At 35.4% G+C, this 15471-nt stretch overlaps 1 long non-coding RNA gene across 1 annotated transcript in view; it reads right to left on the reverse strand.

The window, feature by feature from the left end:
- LOC111192350 (uncharacterized) overlaps positions 1–15287 on the reverse strand; it is a 192156-nt gene extending 176869 nt beyond the window's left edge. Inside the window, exon 1 of the long non-coding RNA XR_007424493.1 lies at positions 15219–15287. This is a non-coding gene — a long non-coding RNA (uncharacterized LOC111192350). The remainder of the gene's footprint in view (positions 1–15218) is intronic.
- Positions 15288–15471: the final 184 nt, after the last annotated feature.

Genomic DNA, 15471 nt, shown 5'->3' on the forward strand with positions numbered 1-15471 from the left:
TTTAACTCTCATATCCCTTAAGCCACATGAACTTCAGACCAAAAAGTTCTGAGATCCTTGCCCTCTCTTCAGTCTCCCCTTGATAATCACAAACTGATGGAATATTCCAAGGTAGTAAACTTATACACCCTCGTCAATAAAACACTGCGCGCAAAAACAGACTCTAGAGTATTATGGAGTTATATGGATTTTTTGTGTTTAAGTGCTGCATAACACTATGTGTACATCTTTCTCTCCGACTCTCTCAAGTGCTGCAATCAGGATGGACTGTTTTTCACTCTCTCACTATGTGTGTATTAGGGTTTAGATTATCTGCCCAAGACCCAGCCCGACCCAATGCCAACCTTTTCTACCACTTTCCTCGAGCCCTGTCAGGTTGAGCTCAAAAATGTGATGTAGGCCTACGTTAGGCACACGTGAACCCCACTTTTCCGCATTTGTTTATATTTGACGTGCTGCAAAAGTGGCATCCTTTCACACGTCAGTCAATTACAGCGTCACACAGCGTTACAGGCACCTTAGATACTATGGGTGGGGGAAATTTTCGATTCTTAGATGCATCTCGATTTGGACGTGGACAATTTTGAATCGATCAGTCCTGCATTTTTGGTAGCAAGTGTGCATTTTGACCTCCTAGTATGCTTGTACGATTCCAAGTTCTAAGGTACGCATATCACTTAATCTGGCATTTTTCTCATGTTCTTACAAATTTGTGTGTTGCGTTGTTCGTGTTTAGCATGAACACTAATACAGAAAGCTACCTATCCAGCTATCATACACATACACACACACACACTGGCACTGGTCTCTCTCACTCAATCAAATCAAAGCTACACACCACAGCTGAAAGGCATATTTTATTTATGGTATTAATTGAAGGTAATTATAGAAAGATTGTCTAATTTAGCAAAGAATAATTGTCTTTGTTTGGAGAGGAATAAAGAAGCATTTTAGCTGCAGTTCACAAAAGGGCTCATTTCAGAAGATCGCTGGACAAAAAGATGAAAAGCAGTCTGGCGAAGGTGAAATAAGTGTTTTATGCAGACGGAAAAAGAACAGGAAATGAGTGCGCCACTCGAGTGAAGCTCTCAGACTCATTGTCCTCCACACCCTTCAAAGGCTCAGTGGCTCAGTGCGCGACATGTAATACCCGAGTAGGATGGGTTCCTCGGACTGAGTCTTGGTTCCTTCCAAGGTTTCTTCCTCTTAAAGGGAGTTTTTCCTTGCCACTGTGTCACCATAAAATTGGCATCTCTGTGGTGCTGCTCATAAGAGGCGTGGACCTGTTTTTCCTGTAAAGCGGCTTTGTGACAACCTTTGTTGTAAAAAGCGCTATATAAATAAAATTGAATTGAATTGAATTAATACACTACCTTCAGTCTGAAGCACACATGACCCCTTTAATCATACATAGCATCAGCATTGTCTCCTGCAGCATTCTGGTATTTGTGAATTTGCATAGATAAGGCTCTAAAGTTCTATAAATATAGCTGTGATTTATCTGGTAAAAACCTGCAAGTATAGGGTAGGAGATAACTTATATTAAAGGCATCTGATGACATCTGATAACACCTCACCTGGACTTTTTGAAAAAAATGTAACTATGATAGCTTAATTCTAATCACATCAAGATAGAGAGATGTACCCTTAATGCCACAGGTGATCTTATCTGTCCTCCACAGCATTTCTGGCCTCATATGACGCCCGGATACACGTCTAATAGGTCTTCAAAATAATCAATTCAGTTAATTACACTGTCACAATTATTCTACTCAAACATCACATTTAAAATGAATTGCCATACCTTCAACAACATAACATCATTTAACAACAAACAATTCCGGAAATGTTTATCAGGATGCTGTTCCAACTAAGCCATAATTGCGCTACTCAGACAATCAGCAGCTTGATTGTGGCACTTCTGTCATTAAATAAGAGTGTCACATGAATTTAACTCTTCAAGCACTGCACTGCACTGGAACGATTAAACTGCTGACAATTATTTCTGCATGGCTCTGGAGATCTGCACAAATAACTTAATGAACACATTAAAAGACAGCTATACTTACAATTAAAATAAGTGTTATATGTTTTTAATGAGTATTGAAACAAACTTGATAATTATTTGAAACCGCTCCTTTGGACTGATGAATTAGACATATATGTTTTTTGTCTAAATGAGTAAGGAGAAAAAGGTTTATGGAAAGGGGCAGAATTTAATGAAAAAAAAAAACACCTCAGAAACTGTTCAGCATCTGGGTGGAGCCACTGGCACACAAAACATGTCACTGGATATAAGGATATAAGATGATATCAATAGTCATGTTTTTTCACAGAACACTGCATTTACAAAACAACCCTTAAAACACACTTTTGTGAATGGAACGTACTAATAACACCACCAAATCCACTGTAAATCCACAGAAGAAATATAAAATCAAAAACTACTGAAGTAACATATGATAAAAACTAGAAATTGGATAGAACAATAAGTTGCGATTATTTATTGTCATGCCCTCCATTTGTACTTTCTACTGGTGAAGACAGCTAAATATTTAAGCCCCAAGACTAATTTTGCAGTGCATTTATTTTGATAGTTTGGCGTACCTATATTAAACTAAAAATTACAAAAGTATATTATAAGAAACATTCACACAGGCCGGATGTTATTTTCAAGATATTCTAGAACACTTGTAAGTATTTTTTAACCTGTTTTTCCAAGGAGATACCTCCCTAAAATGATTGTTTGTCTAAGAAATAGAACCTCATTGGCCAACTAAGCATAAGGAGAGGCCAATCAGGAGGCTCATGATTTGTCACTCTCACACTTTCTTTCTAGCATGCACTCTCTCTCTCACACATTAACAACGACTATTTTTTATAGTCTGCGTTGTCGATTACATATATATAACAACCCGATATTAACACTGACCCAATGAGTTCAACAAGATAAAAAAAAAACTGTGGGTAAGTTAGATTCTATTTCCATATAAGTATTATTTCTTGGATATGCTAATAAGCGAGCGACACACTGGCAATTCCAATGGATGTTGCTCAGTGACCATGGTTTCTAAGGCACTAATGTAGTTATTCCCTCCAGCCCCCATTGTGTGAAGTCCCTAATTTCTTACCTAAAAGCTGTGGAGCTGATCCAGTGGGGGAAAAGGCCTCTCTGCAACAGTGCCACTTATCTTTGGCTCTGAACAGATTATACCCTTTACTATGACAGATAAAAGCTAATGTATCCTAAAAATAGCCTTTCATTCAATCCTAGTCAATTCTAGTCATAAAAAGCCATTTAACCCTGTGCTTTTAACAATGACCAGTAAGTAGTTTAAAGTAATAGGGGGTTAACAAACATAATGCAATGTCAATTAGTATGTTTACAAAATAATTTAATTGGGGCACTTTTGTAAACATTAAGCCTAGTCTTTGAGTACACAATTTTTTGGGGTAATTTCCCATTAAAAGGAAAATTTGGTCTAAGACTAGGCTAAATCCCTGTCAGGAAAACTGACCCTACATGCTCATTTTCAAGGTTTAACTATATCTCAAATTACCAAAATACTACAGTGTATTTATATTCATCAACAACTTTTTTGTCCAGCCTGGACAAAAGCCCTATCTGGACGGGATTAGTTTCTCAGGGGGACGTCTGTGAAAAATATTTCACACTTCTACTTAGTGATAAAACTGTTGCGTCCGGACTGCAATTGAAAAACCAGTGAGTGTTTAGGCTTTCTCACGTTCAGTAGCCCCCCCATTTCCACTAGATGTGGTGTTTACGTGGATCTCCGTGGAAACGCACGCCCAAACGTAATTACAAGTGTAATTACGTTGTAGCAATGGACAAATTGCTATTTTGTTAAACGCGAGGTGACAAAACTCAAAGATGGTTGACCGGACAGGACTACAATTACCGGACCGCCACAGAGTTTAGCCTGTAATTTTCTCAGAGAATGTCTGAGAAAAAAACACATACATGGTTGTTCCAGACTGGAATAAAATCACAGAGGACCCCCATAAAAGAGAAAATTACCCCAGGACCACCTGAGAAACTAATCCTGTCTGGATAGGGCTAAAGACTGATTTAAACCTGTAAACTACAACCATAAAAAAACAGGCTTAAAGTTAAAGATCTTTTCTTCATGCAGCAGTAGCTTGAAGCCAGGCACAGGTAAACATACCTTAAAAATATATAGGCATTTTAAGGTCAATCTTATAAACTTGCTTGCCATTTCTCACCTTTTAATAAATTTAACTACAGTTCCTGCCTCAGATTTCACTGATTAAAAACACTCTGGACTAGCAAAATCAGCCCTCTAATGGACTACAAAAAAAAAACCTACTAGAATCTACTCTATAAATCTGAGACAACAATTTGCACTTATTTTGTTTGGGTAGAGTTCACCCAATAATAGTAAATATGAACTGAATTGAACACCGAAAACACTGTCCTTTAAAACAGCACAATATAGTCCTGCTTTTTTTCTACCAAGCTAACTACATTACATGGCCAAATGAATTCAGCATCTCATTACTGTAGTGAAGTGTAATATGTAGTATTCAGCCTGCATGTAGTCACACTCAGTAGCAAAGGTAACATAGTGAGCTAATGATGCGCGAGACTGATGGAGGGATTGATCATATTAGTCAGGGCTGCAAACCTTCCCAGCTTTTTTTAAGGGAGATTTAGTCTGGTCTAGCTCTGAAAGGGCTGAGGTGTAGTAGGGGTGATCTAATTAACTCGTTCTGAAAGCTGCTGTCGACGGTCCAAACTGTGTTTAATCAGTGAAATCTAGAGCGGCAGCTGTAGTCAAATTCATCTGGAGGTAGTTATTGAGGGGAATGAAAGGTCATAAAAAATGTGTGAGAAATATTAAGTATGGCGTGAGCAAATTATATTAAAGTAAGTGGCATGAGAGGACTGTGTGTGAGAACCGGCAGCCCTAGCTAATTTTAGTTTGTTAGACTATGCTATTTTTTCTGTTGTGCTTCAGGAGGAACATTGGTAGTTGCAGTTTAGTTTGCTTTTGTTGAATTTGATCTGAAAGTGAATTCAATATTAAATGTTATTTATATAATAATAATAGAGTAGTTGGGTCTATTAGCTGAGGGACTTGGTGAGAACTTATTGGTTACCCAACAAAACTAGCTACTAGGTACATGACTTTGGACACAGCAGTTTTTCTAAGAAAAACAAAAAGCTTTGTTTTAAGTGTCTGTCTTATTTGTAGTGGTGGCTTAGTTGTTACAGTGATGGATTATTATAAAATACCTTGGTCCACTTATATCTGGCCCACACTCAAAACAATCGCAAGATTTTAGAGTGATTGTAAAAGATACTTGTAGTGTTTGGAGTTTATAATCTAATCATTTGTCCTCAGATCTTCTCCCAGAGCAATTAGGGCCACCCCGATCGTGAACCATAACTATGAAACATGTTAAATATTTACTAGTCCTGTATCTGCTAGTGTGGTGTAGAAACAGGGTTTTGACCTCATGCACATGTACATTTAAATCTGTGTAAACTTCACACCTGGGGCCTCACTGAAAAAGCCAGGAATGGCATGCACCCAAAAGCATTCAGATTTATAAAACGGTGCGTACACACAAGAAGCGCAGACAGCTCTTTATAAATCTTCTTCAAAATGTGCGAAAGTGAACCAGCCCTGTGTTCTGCCTTCATCCAATTTAGTGACATAATTATTTAAAAAATCTCTTTGACAGGTTGGAAAAAAATATCTGAAGCATAAATGTAAATTTAAAAATGTTTGCCAGGACCGAGTAGCAATTTTGCTGTCACTGTTTGGACCTTGATCGTCTTCACGTAGCAATTTTAAGGCATCCAATTAAAACTTTTTTAAACAAACTTTTTTCTAAACAAAAATAAATTAAATCCAGAATCTGGTCAAAGTAACCATGTATTTGAGTAACACTTAATTATCTAGCATGTTACAGTCATAGTAAAAAAAAATACTTGTTGTGTTTAACCCAGAACTTGTAGGTCTTGCAAAAATAAGGAAATAAAAATAAGGAAATAAGTCTAAACCAGGGATTTGTAAGCTTTTTTACTGTGATGCCTTTTAGCATTCTAAACATTTCACAACCCCAACCCAAAACTCAGCATCCCATCGCCAACTAACAACAGTAAAATACAAAAATATGTACATGTATATTTTACTTCACATACGCAGCATTGCATCACTCCTTTAGGGTCGTGACCCCAGGTTAAGAACCCATGCTCTAACAGATTAAAAAGGCCTTACAAAGCAGAAATAAAAAATAAACCCAGTGCTAAAACGTTTTGCTGTATGTTGCAGAAAAAAAGACTGAAATGACGAAATTGTGATGTGCTGTGGGGCAATCATCAGAAAATTGCTAAAGTGCCACAGGAAAGCCGCTTCAGTGTTTTCCTGAACTTCAGATAATAAAAGACAGTAGAGACAGAGAGAGAAACATCTACAAACATCAACAACTCCAACCGATGAGCTAAAGCCAACTTTCTGAATGAGATTCAATAAGGGACATTTAGCAGTAATGAGTGAAAGTGAGCTGGAGTGATTGCGGTCCACACCTACATGCTCCCTGTGTGCTGTTAATGGGCCACTCTCAGAGTGGAGACAGAAGCTGCATGTTAATGATGTTGCTAAATGCGAGAGAGATGAATGACAGTGGCGTAACAGCACATCCACTGAGACCTGCCTCAAAGCACCAAAGCTTTTGATCACTCTTGCAAATGAAACATCTGCCCACAAATTTCCCCACAGCATGAGTTTCCCCTTCCAAAATCTATCTGTCTGCAGCTCAGGTTAGGCATCTTTTACAGACTGTATAAATAAAACCAGTGATTTTACAGCCAATAAACATGAATGTCCATAATTTTGCAATGTGCACATAAATAAGACAGAGCAAATGAATGCATGCCTGACACCAAAAAACGATGATCGGTTTAGAATTTATTTGCCAATGAACAGGGTTTTTAGAGTAAATTCATAACATAACAACAATACAATATTTTTTTTACAAAGGCAAACTGGAGTCATGCTGAAAATATTCAGGCAGACCAGGTAAAACATTTGCGCACAAAAAAAGTTATTTTACTTAGATTGTGTTAAATAGAGACTAAATATTTTAACAGTTTATCCCTAGAAATGTAACTATGCATTAGGGGTGGGCGATATGGCTCTAAAATAATATCACAATATTTTAGGGTATTTTTGCGATAACGATATACTTGGCAAAATAGGAAAACAGAAAAATAATTCCTTAATTTCAGGAATATAGTATAATAGTATAACAGAATAATCATAATGTGGCCAGATAAATAATATATCATAAAATAATATAATGCAGCAAATAATATTGCAGAATATTTTCATGCATATAAACTGCAAACAAAAACTATAAACTAAAACAATTATACAATAAATACACCTAAGCTTCACAGTAAATAATGGACTACTTTAAAGACAGAACAGCCCTATTATCACGATATGGATTTTTAATATCATGATATTTCTGTGTCACGATATATTGTATACGATATTATTGCCCACCCCTACTATGCATCACACGGTGCAGACAGCAACAGCTGTGATTGGCTGCCAAACCTGTGTAGGGCACTTAAACAGGCTAAACCACTGACAACATGTTTACTTCACCCAGAAGTACAAACCATCCCCTAAGCACTTGTATGCGGGGCAGGTTAAAAGTTATATTATAAACATGGCTGGATCCTAAGCATCACCCAACCCATGTTTATACTAATGTGGGGCCTTAATAAGCCATCACATCTGTCGCCCGTAACATAATTATCATCCACAGTCTGCTTCTTTCAGTTTAGATCACATTGATTTCCACTACCCTTAAGCTACTTCGGCATCACAGCTCTTGCCCGACAAAGAAGAAGAAGAAGAAGAAGAAGAAGAAGAAGAAGCAGAAGAAGAAGAAGAAGAAGAAGAAGAAGAAGAAAATAATACAATTTGTCAACAATCTCTGCTGTAATGAGCTGCTTTATAATGTGCCTGGGTTAAAAAGCAGTTCATGCTGAAACATTTCTTACTTTAGTGTAAATAGCCAGGGCTAAAACTCTGCAGGGTGTGGGAATCTATGAATATGCATATCTATATGTAAATGGGTTATGACATCAGAAAAGCAGTGAATAAAAAGGTTATTTTTCATCCTATGTGGGCTGGGCTAGACTAAGGAGCAAGTTTTGAAACTACTGTGTAAAACTACTCTTTAGAAACTTTTTGTAACAAGGTCTGCACACTGTAAAAAACTCTTCAGAACAGTAGGGAAAGTTCAGTTTAACACAAAATAGCTCATGGTGACGTACATTATGTGTGACAAACCATTTAAAATATCATGAAGTCCCTAGGTGACCTATTCTGAACATTCTAAATGCACCATGAATTTGTGATAATCTGACCTTATTTACAGAATGTAGGTGTGCTGAGTTAGTGCTTGTCTTTTTAAGTGTATTTTTCTTCTACAGGTCTGTTCCAAACATTTTAACATTTTATATAATTCTGACATAATTTCTAGAACAAAATGTTAACACTGTAAAATGTTAAAAGTTACGAAACTGGCATTTGTCACATTTAAACCATATACAGTGGTGTAAAAAAAAAGTGTTTGTGCCTTCATGATTTTTTGCATGTTTGTCCCTCTTAAATGTTTCTGATTATCAAACAAATTTAAATATTAGTCAAAGACAACACAAGTAAGCACAAAATGCTGTTTTTAAATTATGGTTTTTATTATTAAGGGAGAAGAAAAATCCAAACCTACATGGCCCTGTGTGAAAATGTAGCTAATCTAGCCTTCAAAAGCCTCACGCAGGTTACTAACAAAGTCATTCCTAACAGTGTTCTGATCCTTTCAACATTAGGACCACTTTGTAAGCAGTAAGTGACCTCCCCAGAGACTTATTCTGTAAAGATTAGGACTTCCCAATATAGAGGAAGCAAAACCCTGCAGCTAAGACTTAAAGAGAAGGTACATGTCAGCTATTCTGCTGTCTAACCAACAGAATTCCAATATTTATACATCCAAAGAAAGAAGAGAGGGAGAAAGTTTCAGAACACTTTCAGAAGTAAATATAAAAAGACTGTATTCATTTTGCATCAGTATTATAGTTGATTTAGTCACCATAAGATTGTGTCACAACAACTACCAGATTTAAACAATGTAAAAAAGTGGAATTAATGTCTTATTCATCTGGTACCCACTATTATGCCTCGTTTAAACTCTGAGAATTCATGCCGCCTTGCTGTGAGTACGCTGGCCAGTTTTAGCCTCACTCACAAGATAACATATCAGATTTTACAGCTATTAGACACTTGTGCAAGCCGAACTTTGTTATGCCTCACAAGAAGAGTCTGCTGTGTCCCAAATCAACAAATTAATGTACCTTTCTGTAACTTTCACACACCATACATGCCTAGATAATGGGTATGCTCTTAGACAGAGTTCAGACTGCAGGCAAATCAGATCATTTTCTCAAATCAAATCTGTTGAGATGACTGTCTGTCCTGTTATTTGCAAGTGATCAGACTGAATTTGAGTTTCCTTCCAAACATTACAAATGTATCTGCATGGGTTGCAAATCTGTAACTAATATGGTTCAGTAATTAACCCTTTGTTTTCTTCTTAGACTGCCACACTTCCATCACTCTGGAATTAGTGACACTTTTTTGGCGAATTGTAAGTTATGCAAAAGACATGTTGAAATTCGATTTGTATGACAAGACTGATGCAAATCTTCACAAATCTAAAAGAAATCGCATTTCAACACACCACCATGATTTGCAAAAATAGTTTTTTTTTTTATGTGCTTTCTGGCTGTTCGGACAGTCAAAAATCTATATGGATACAATCTAGATATGCAAAAATCTGATATGGGCTAGCAGTCTGAACACAACCTTACTGTTCGCATGCTATTTTTGACAAGTGCGTGTTCTGTCTAGTGTCATTATGGACAAGGGCCAAGACAAGCATGAAGTCTATTTGCATGTGAATACATAGCAATTTAAACCTGAATCGTTAACTCAATTGCCCATCTCTGTATTTTTGTGAGACCAATAGCAAAAGGCTAAAAAAAGAACACAACATCAATAAACAAAGAATTCAGAGAAATTATTTTAAATAAGGGTTATTTTATAAGACAAAGCTTTAAAAAAAGAAGCATGTTATTTAGCACATGCATGCTGTTTCAATTAAGTGTAGTTATGGTAAGCTATTTTCAGCTACCTGCCCTATTATATTCTGACTGACAGCTGTATTTAATGGAAGGTATTGTATTTTTTCTATATATTGATACTGTCACTTTTGGTATATATTTTACCACCCACTGACCCATGACTGAGTGAGTGTGATTCATGAAAGCCATAAGAGCCAACATGATTACAAAGTAGCCACTGAGTGTTGATCTGAATGATGATGGAAGAAAGAAGAAATACAGCACCTCTACCTCACCTTAGCCAACAGCTGTTTAAAGTCAATGACTCGCTTTATCATCTGGAATGTGAAAATGTAGAAACTAATGTAATGTATACATACTAATGTAAAAGGAAAGCATATTATACAAATATATATCTAATATATATATATATATATATATATATATATATATATATATATATATATATATATATATATATATATATCAGATATTCAGCTGGGTTATATAAAATCCGCTGCCATTACCTCTTTGCAAGTCAACTGTTCTCAAGAATTTGTGGATGCTGGACCATTCAGTGGCAAATAATTAGGATCAGCTTAACACCCCACAGGTATGGCAGCAGTTAGAGAGACAGCGTGAAACAGCACTATTATACATCTTGTGTAATGATTTCTGTGGAGGCCTAGTTAGAGGTTAGACTTGTTCTAGGAAAAGAAACTTCCCCAGTAATACTCATAATATCTGCAGAACTGAAAAGACAAATCCAAAATTAAATACAGATACAGGGAAACATATTATTGAGGGGAAATGCATTATTGCTTTCTTATAATTGTTTTATTTATTGTATTCTGTAGTAAATCTGTTAGCTATATAATAAAAAAACATAATAATTTCAGTCATCTCATCTTATCTCACACAGGCAGAAGAAATGCTCAACATCCCTGAGTATTTTATTGTATTAAAGCAGCAGTCCCAATGATTTTTCTTTTAAATTGAAAGCAATAGTATTTCTAAATGTGGAGTGGGCAAAATATTGTAATCAGTAGCATCAATGTGCCTCTTCTACCATCCTTGCAAAACTAAACATATTCATTCCTAAAACAGAGTGCTCTGGTAGGTTTCCTAAGGTGTTTTATTTCTGGCTAAGGCAGTATTTGTTAGTTACCTGATGCACTATATGCAGTGCTGCATATGGCCCTGATACAAGGGCTGCTGCAAACATGCGATATATCTAAGATATCGAAGCATCAAACTAGGATTTATCTGCTCATTCACACACACTTTAAAAAAGGCTTGAGTTATGCTGTAAATTTATGTTCCTATACATTGTGCAAAACTTGATGGCAAGATGATTTTTCTTAAAAATCTACACTAAAAAAAATAAACATCTACAACAGAGAGCATCTGATGAGGCTTGTGGTTGGATTAAAAGAGAATGTATATCACATGTTTTTCCTTATTGTTTTCTTATATTAAACTAGTGACAAATAGAATCATTTTTCCAACAAAACAAAAAAAAATGTAAATGTATGAAGTAAATTTAAAACAAAATTTACATAATCATTTACATATATTTTTTTTAATTAAAAAAGTCCTAGTTTATGTGTTTTTAAAAGCATGGCTTTGCTTTGTATTAATATGATGCAAAAAGAACCACAAGCAATGAAACCTCTGTCTCACTTGGATTCCTCTGGATAAATAAAAAAAGAGCAATTCGACTTCAAGGACACCTGACACCTCTGAATCTAATGGCAGAATTGATTTTCATTTAAAACCAAGCACCATGAAAAACAACAATTAAAAAAGAACAGCACTGATAATAGAAATGTGAGCCAAAGAGGCCAAAAACTCAGACTTACTGCATCAATTATAAAGTGCACATAAGGGCAGGACCAGAGTAGCAGTGCCTTAGTCAGCTGGACCACTCAAATGATTATTTCAAAGCAAGGGTATGAATCCTCAGTTATACCAGCTGGATTTCTCTACAGTTTTCTGCAATATCTGCTCATCCTGCTTGGTGGAAAAGCAGGGAAGCCAACGAACTTGAAATTATATGAAAAAACATTCTATATAGCACCACAAAATGGTTTCACTAGGATTCCACTTGTTATAAATCAAATTATGAACATCTTTTGGTCAAAGAATATTTTGTTTAAGAGTTGATTAAGCTGTTAGATGTGCAGAGTATAACTGTAGTGGATTTAAAAATATTGCTGTTTTAACTGTAATGCTGTTTGACCATACTGCACAATATGTAACAGTGTCTGTAACTTGCACAGCTTCATGTCAAATTAAAATAAAACAAACTTGGTTATTTTCGCCCTATTTAACCAAACTGTAAAGTCCAAACAAAGGAATATACCAAATCACACCTGAATGGTTATATATGGATTGTTATTTTTCACTTTGCTCTTCAACAAATAAATTATAAAAATTATGCAATTGCTGTGAAACCTGATACTTGATTCATCTTTAAAGATCTTTTGATTATTTTATTACAAATATGATCACGACAGTGAGACCAGATAATAAATCTATCATCTATTTCATCTTTTGGAACAGCATGCTGTCCTTCCAGGATCAAAGCCAGAGTCAGCACCTTGGACAGCTCCATCAGAGGCACACCCTAAAGCAGTTTTAATCTTATAGTTGCAAACAGTTTTCTCAGAAAAATACCACTAAGACTCCAGAGACGATTGCAGGGATTATTCAGAGTGTTTAGTAAACTACATAGGCCTGCAGTAACTTGTGAAAGAATATGATGTTTTAAGTTTTATTTGAGATCATCTGAAGAATTAGGGAAATCAGTACCCATATAAAAGATTCTATTTGACATTTAATAGTTATCAAGAGTTCGTCAAATAGTCTATCACTTTCAGAAGTTCTACAGGATAATATAAAACTATTAATAATTTCAGAACATTTGAGCCCTTCCGATGATTTCTTCATTCATAAGGTCACTTAAAATAATTAAATAATGTTAATATTTCACTTAATTATAATTCTGTATGTGTTCAAATACCAGGGATAAGCATATGAGAGAATAGTATGTGTAATATATATATATAATATAATATAATATAACAATGGAGTGACAACGTGGGTTTGGAATGATTTGTAACATTTTTATAATTGTAATGGGTAACGATGCAGTGCATAAAAAATAAAGCAGAGTAAACGTATGAAATTTATGAAGTAAAAGTGAACATAGGAGAAAAAATAATACTCCAGTAGATACAAATACAACATTTTAGTACTTAAGTACAGTAGTGAAGTAAAAATAATACTCCAGTAGATACAGATACAACATTTTAGTACTTAAGTACAGTAGTTAAGGAGTTCTACTTTGTTACTATACATCTCTGTGTTTAAACCGCTCCTGAACACAACCTTATGCCAATCATACACCTAACACAGACCAATTTCCAGATTCAGAACAAATTCACAAGAGACTTGCTAGACTTGAGTTGTGGTCGGGTCAGTGCAATCGTTTACTGTAAGGTGGTTAGGACTGAGAGTTTTAGCCAGTCTTTTTTGCTTCCTGGAATTCAGATATCAATCGTGTTTAATATTATTGTAAGTCCTGAACAAGGTCAACAGCCAATAGGAGAGCTACAGGAAGCCAAGGCAAGAATATTTTTTACGTGACTGTTTACAAACAATTTAAATAAGAACACATTTTGCAGTTAATACGGCTTATAAGGTTCTTCTTACTTTAATATGTACAATATTTTGAACACAGGTAGCAATTTAAAGTCATTATATTTAAAGTTATTTTATTTTAGTCTACTATGTCTTATTGTGCAGTGTTATTTTTGACACAAACAAATTTAATAAATACACATTTTGCAAGACTTCTAGCTAATAAACTATCTAAAATTTATCTAAAACAAAGGTAAATGTGCAGCAGTGAAACTGTGAATCTATACAATGCTGCAGCAAAAAAGGAGGGAAAAGAAGCTTATCGGCAGAGATAAACACAAAATGTGTTCTATTAAAAAATATCAAGAACAGAGAAAAAATAACTGTTGATGGGGACAAAAGTTGTGAGTCTGATAAATCACAGTATTGATATACAAACATTATTTGTAACTTAACCCTCTTACTATCCTCAGATTTGCTAACACCCTTTATTCTCTGAATAAAAATTATCCCAGTAATTTAAACCTCTGGAAAATGATTATAATTACATTTAAATAAACATGTTAGCAAAGTTTATTCACCAGTTACTTTACGGTTCTGGCATTATTATATTGTTTTATTAGTATTATATAGGTATTATAAGTATTCTGTTGTGAAGTTAGGACTTAAAGTAAAGGGATGTTTAGAGAAAGATTATACAACTGAATGTCATAGATACCTCAACATTTATGAGTGTAAAATATTGATATTTCCTATGTTTTATGCACATAAAAAACAGACATTGAAATTGAAATATTTGAAATATTATATATTTTTTACATCTTGTCTTCAGCAAATAAATCACAAAACTAATGTAAACCATTTCATTCAAAGACTTTAAACATTGAATGGGGTCAAATTGACCCCAAAGATAATAGGAGGGTTAATATGTAATATATAGTGTATGTAAACGTCACCATCACATTTCTCATCCATAATGGCAAATAATCTCCAAAAGAAACTAGTTGTAGTCTTGCTAAATAGTGATCCCCAGTCTTTGCAAAATCTTAGCTTGTGACTAGTCTGTGAGTAAAAAGTCTGTGACTAGTCTCTAGATGCCAGAGGGTGTCAGACTTTAGTCTGTTAAAAGTGTTTTTAGAATCTTTTCAAAGTTGTGTAGTTTATGGACAGCATAAATTGAATTAATGAATATTTGGATTATTCAGCACTAGTTAGGCTGCTAGCGATATATGAACAACTTGTTGCCTATAAACACAGTTTTTTGTATTTTTCCGCCTGCGGTGCAGGCCTGTTTTGATACTTGGGAAACTGTAAACAATAAACAACACCGGTCACTTCACCCCGAGCAGGGCAAGATAAAAGCAAAATGAAAGTAGCGCTACAGTACCTCCAGAAAACGTCATGTTTAAGGGGTTTCTGGCTCGTTCTTCTCTCTCTCTCTCTCTCTCTCTCTCTCTCTCTCTCAGGCTGCAGGTCTCTCTGACAGAGCTCTGGAGTCGGGTATCCAGCTCCACACAGCTAGGCTGAGGACTCCTGTATCTCACCCTTTACCTCAAGTCTCACAAAGTCCAGCTCTAATTTCCAGCCACTCCGACTCATAAAACAGCTCTTCTGAAGTACAGCGACAGTCTCTCACTCTC

This window comes from Astyanax mexicanus, chromosome 15 (assembly GCF_023375975.1).
Source record: "Astyanax mexicanus isolate ESR-SI-001 chromosome 15, AstMex3_surface, whole genome shotgun sequence".
Lineage (NCBI taxonomy): Eukaryota > Metazoa > Chordata > Actinopteri > Characiformes > Acestrorhamphidae > Astyanax > Astyanax mexicanus.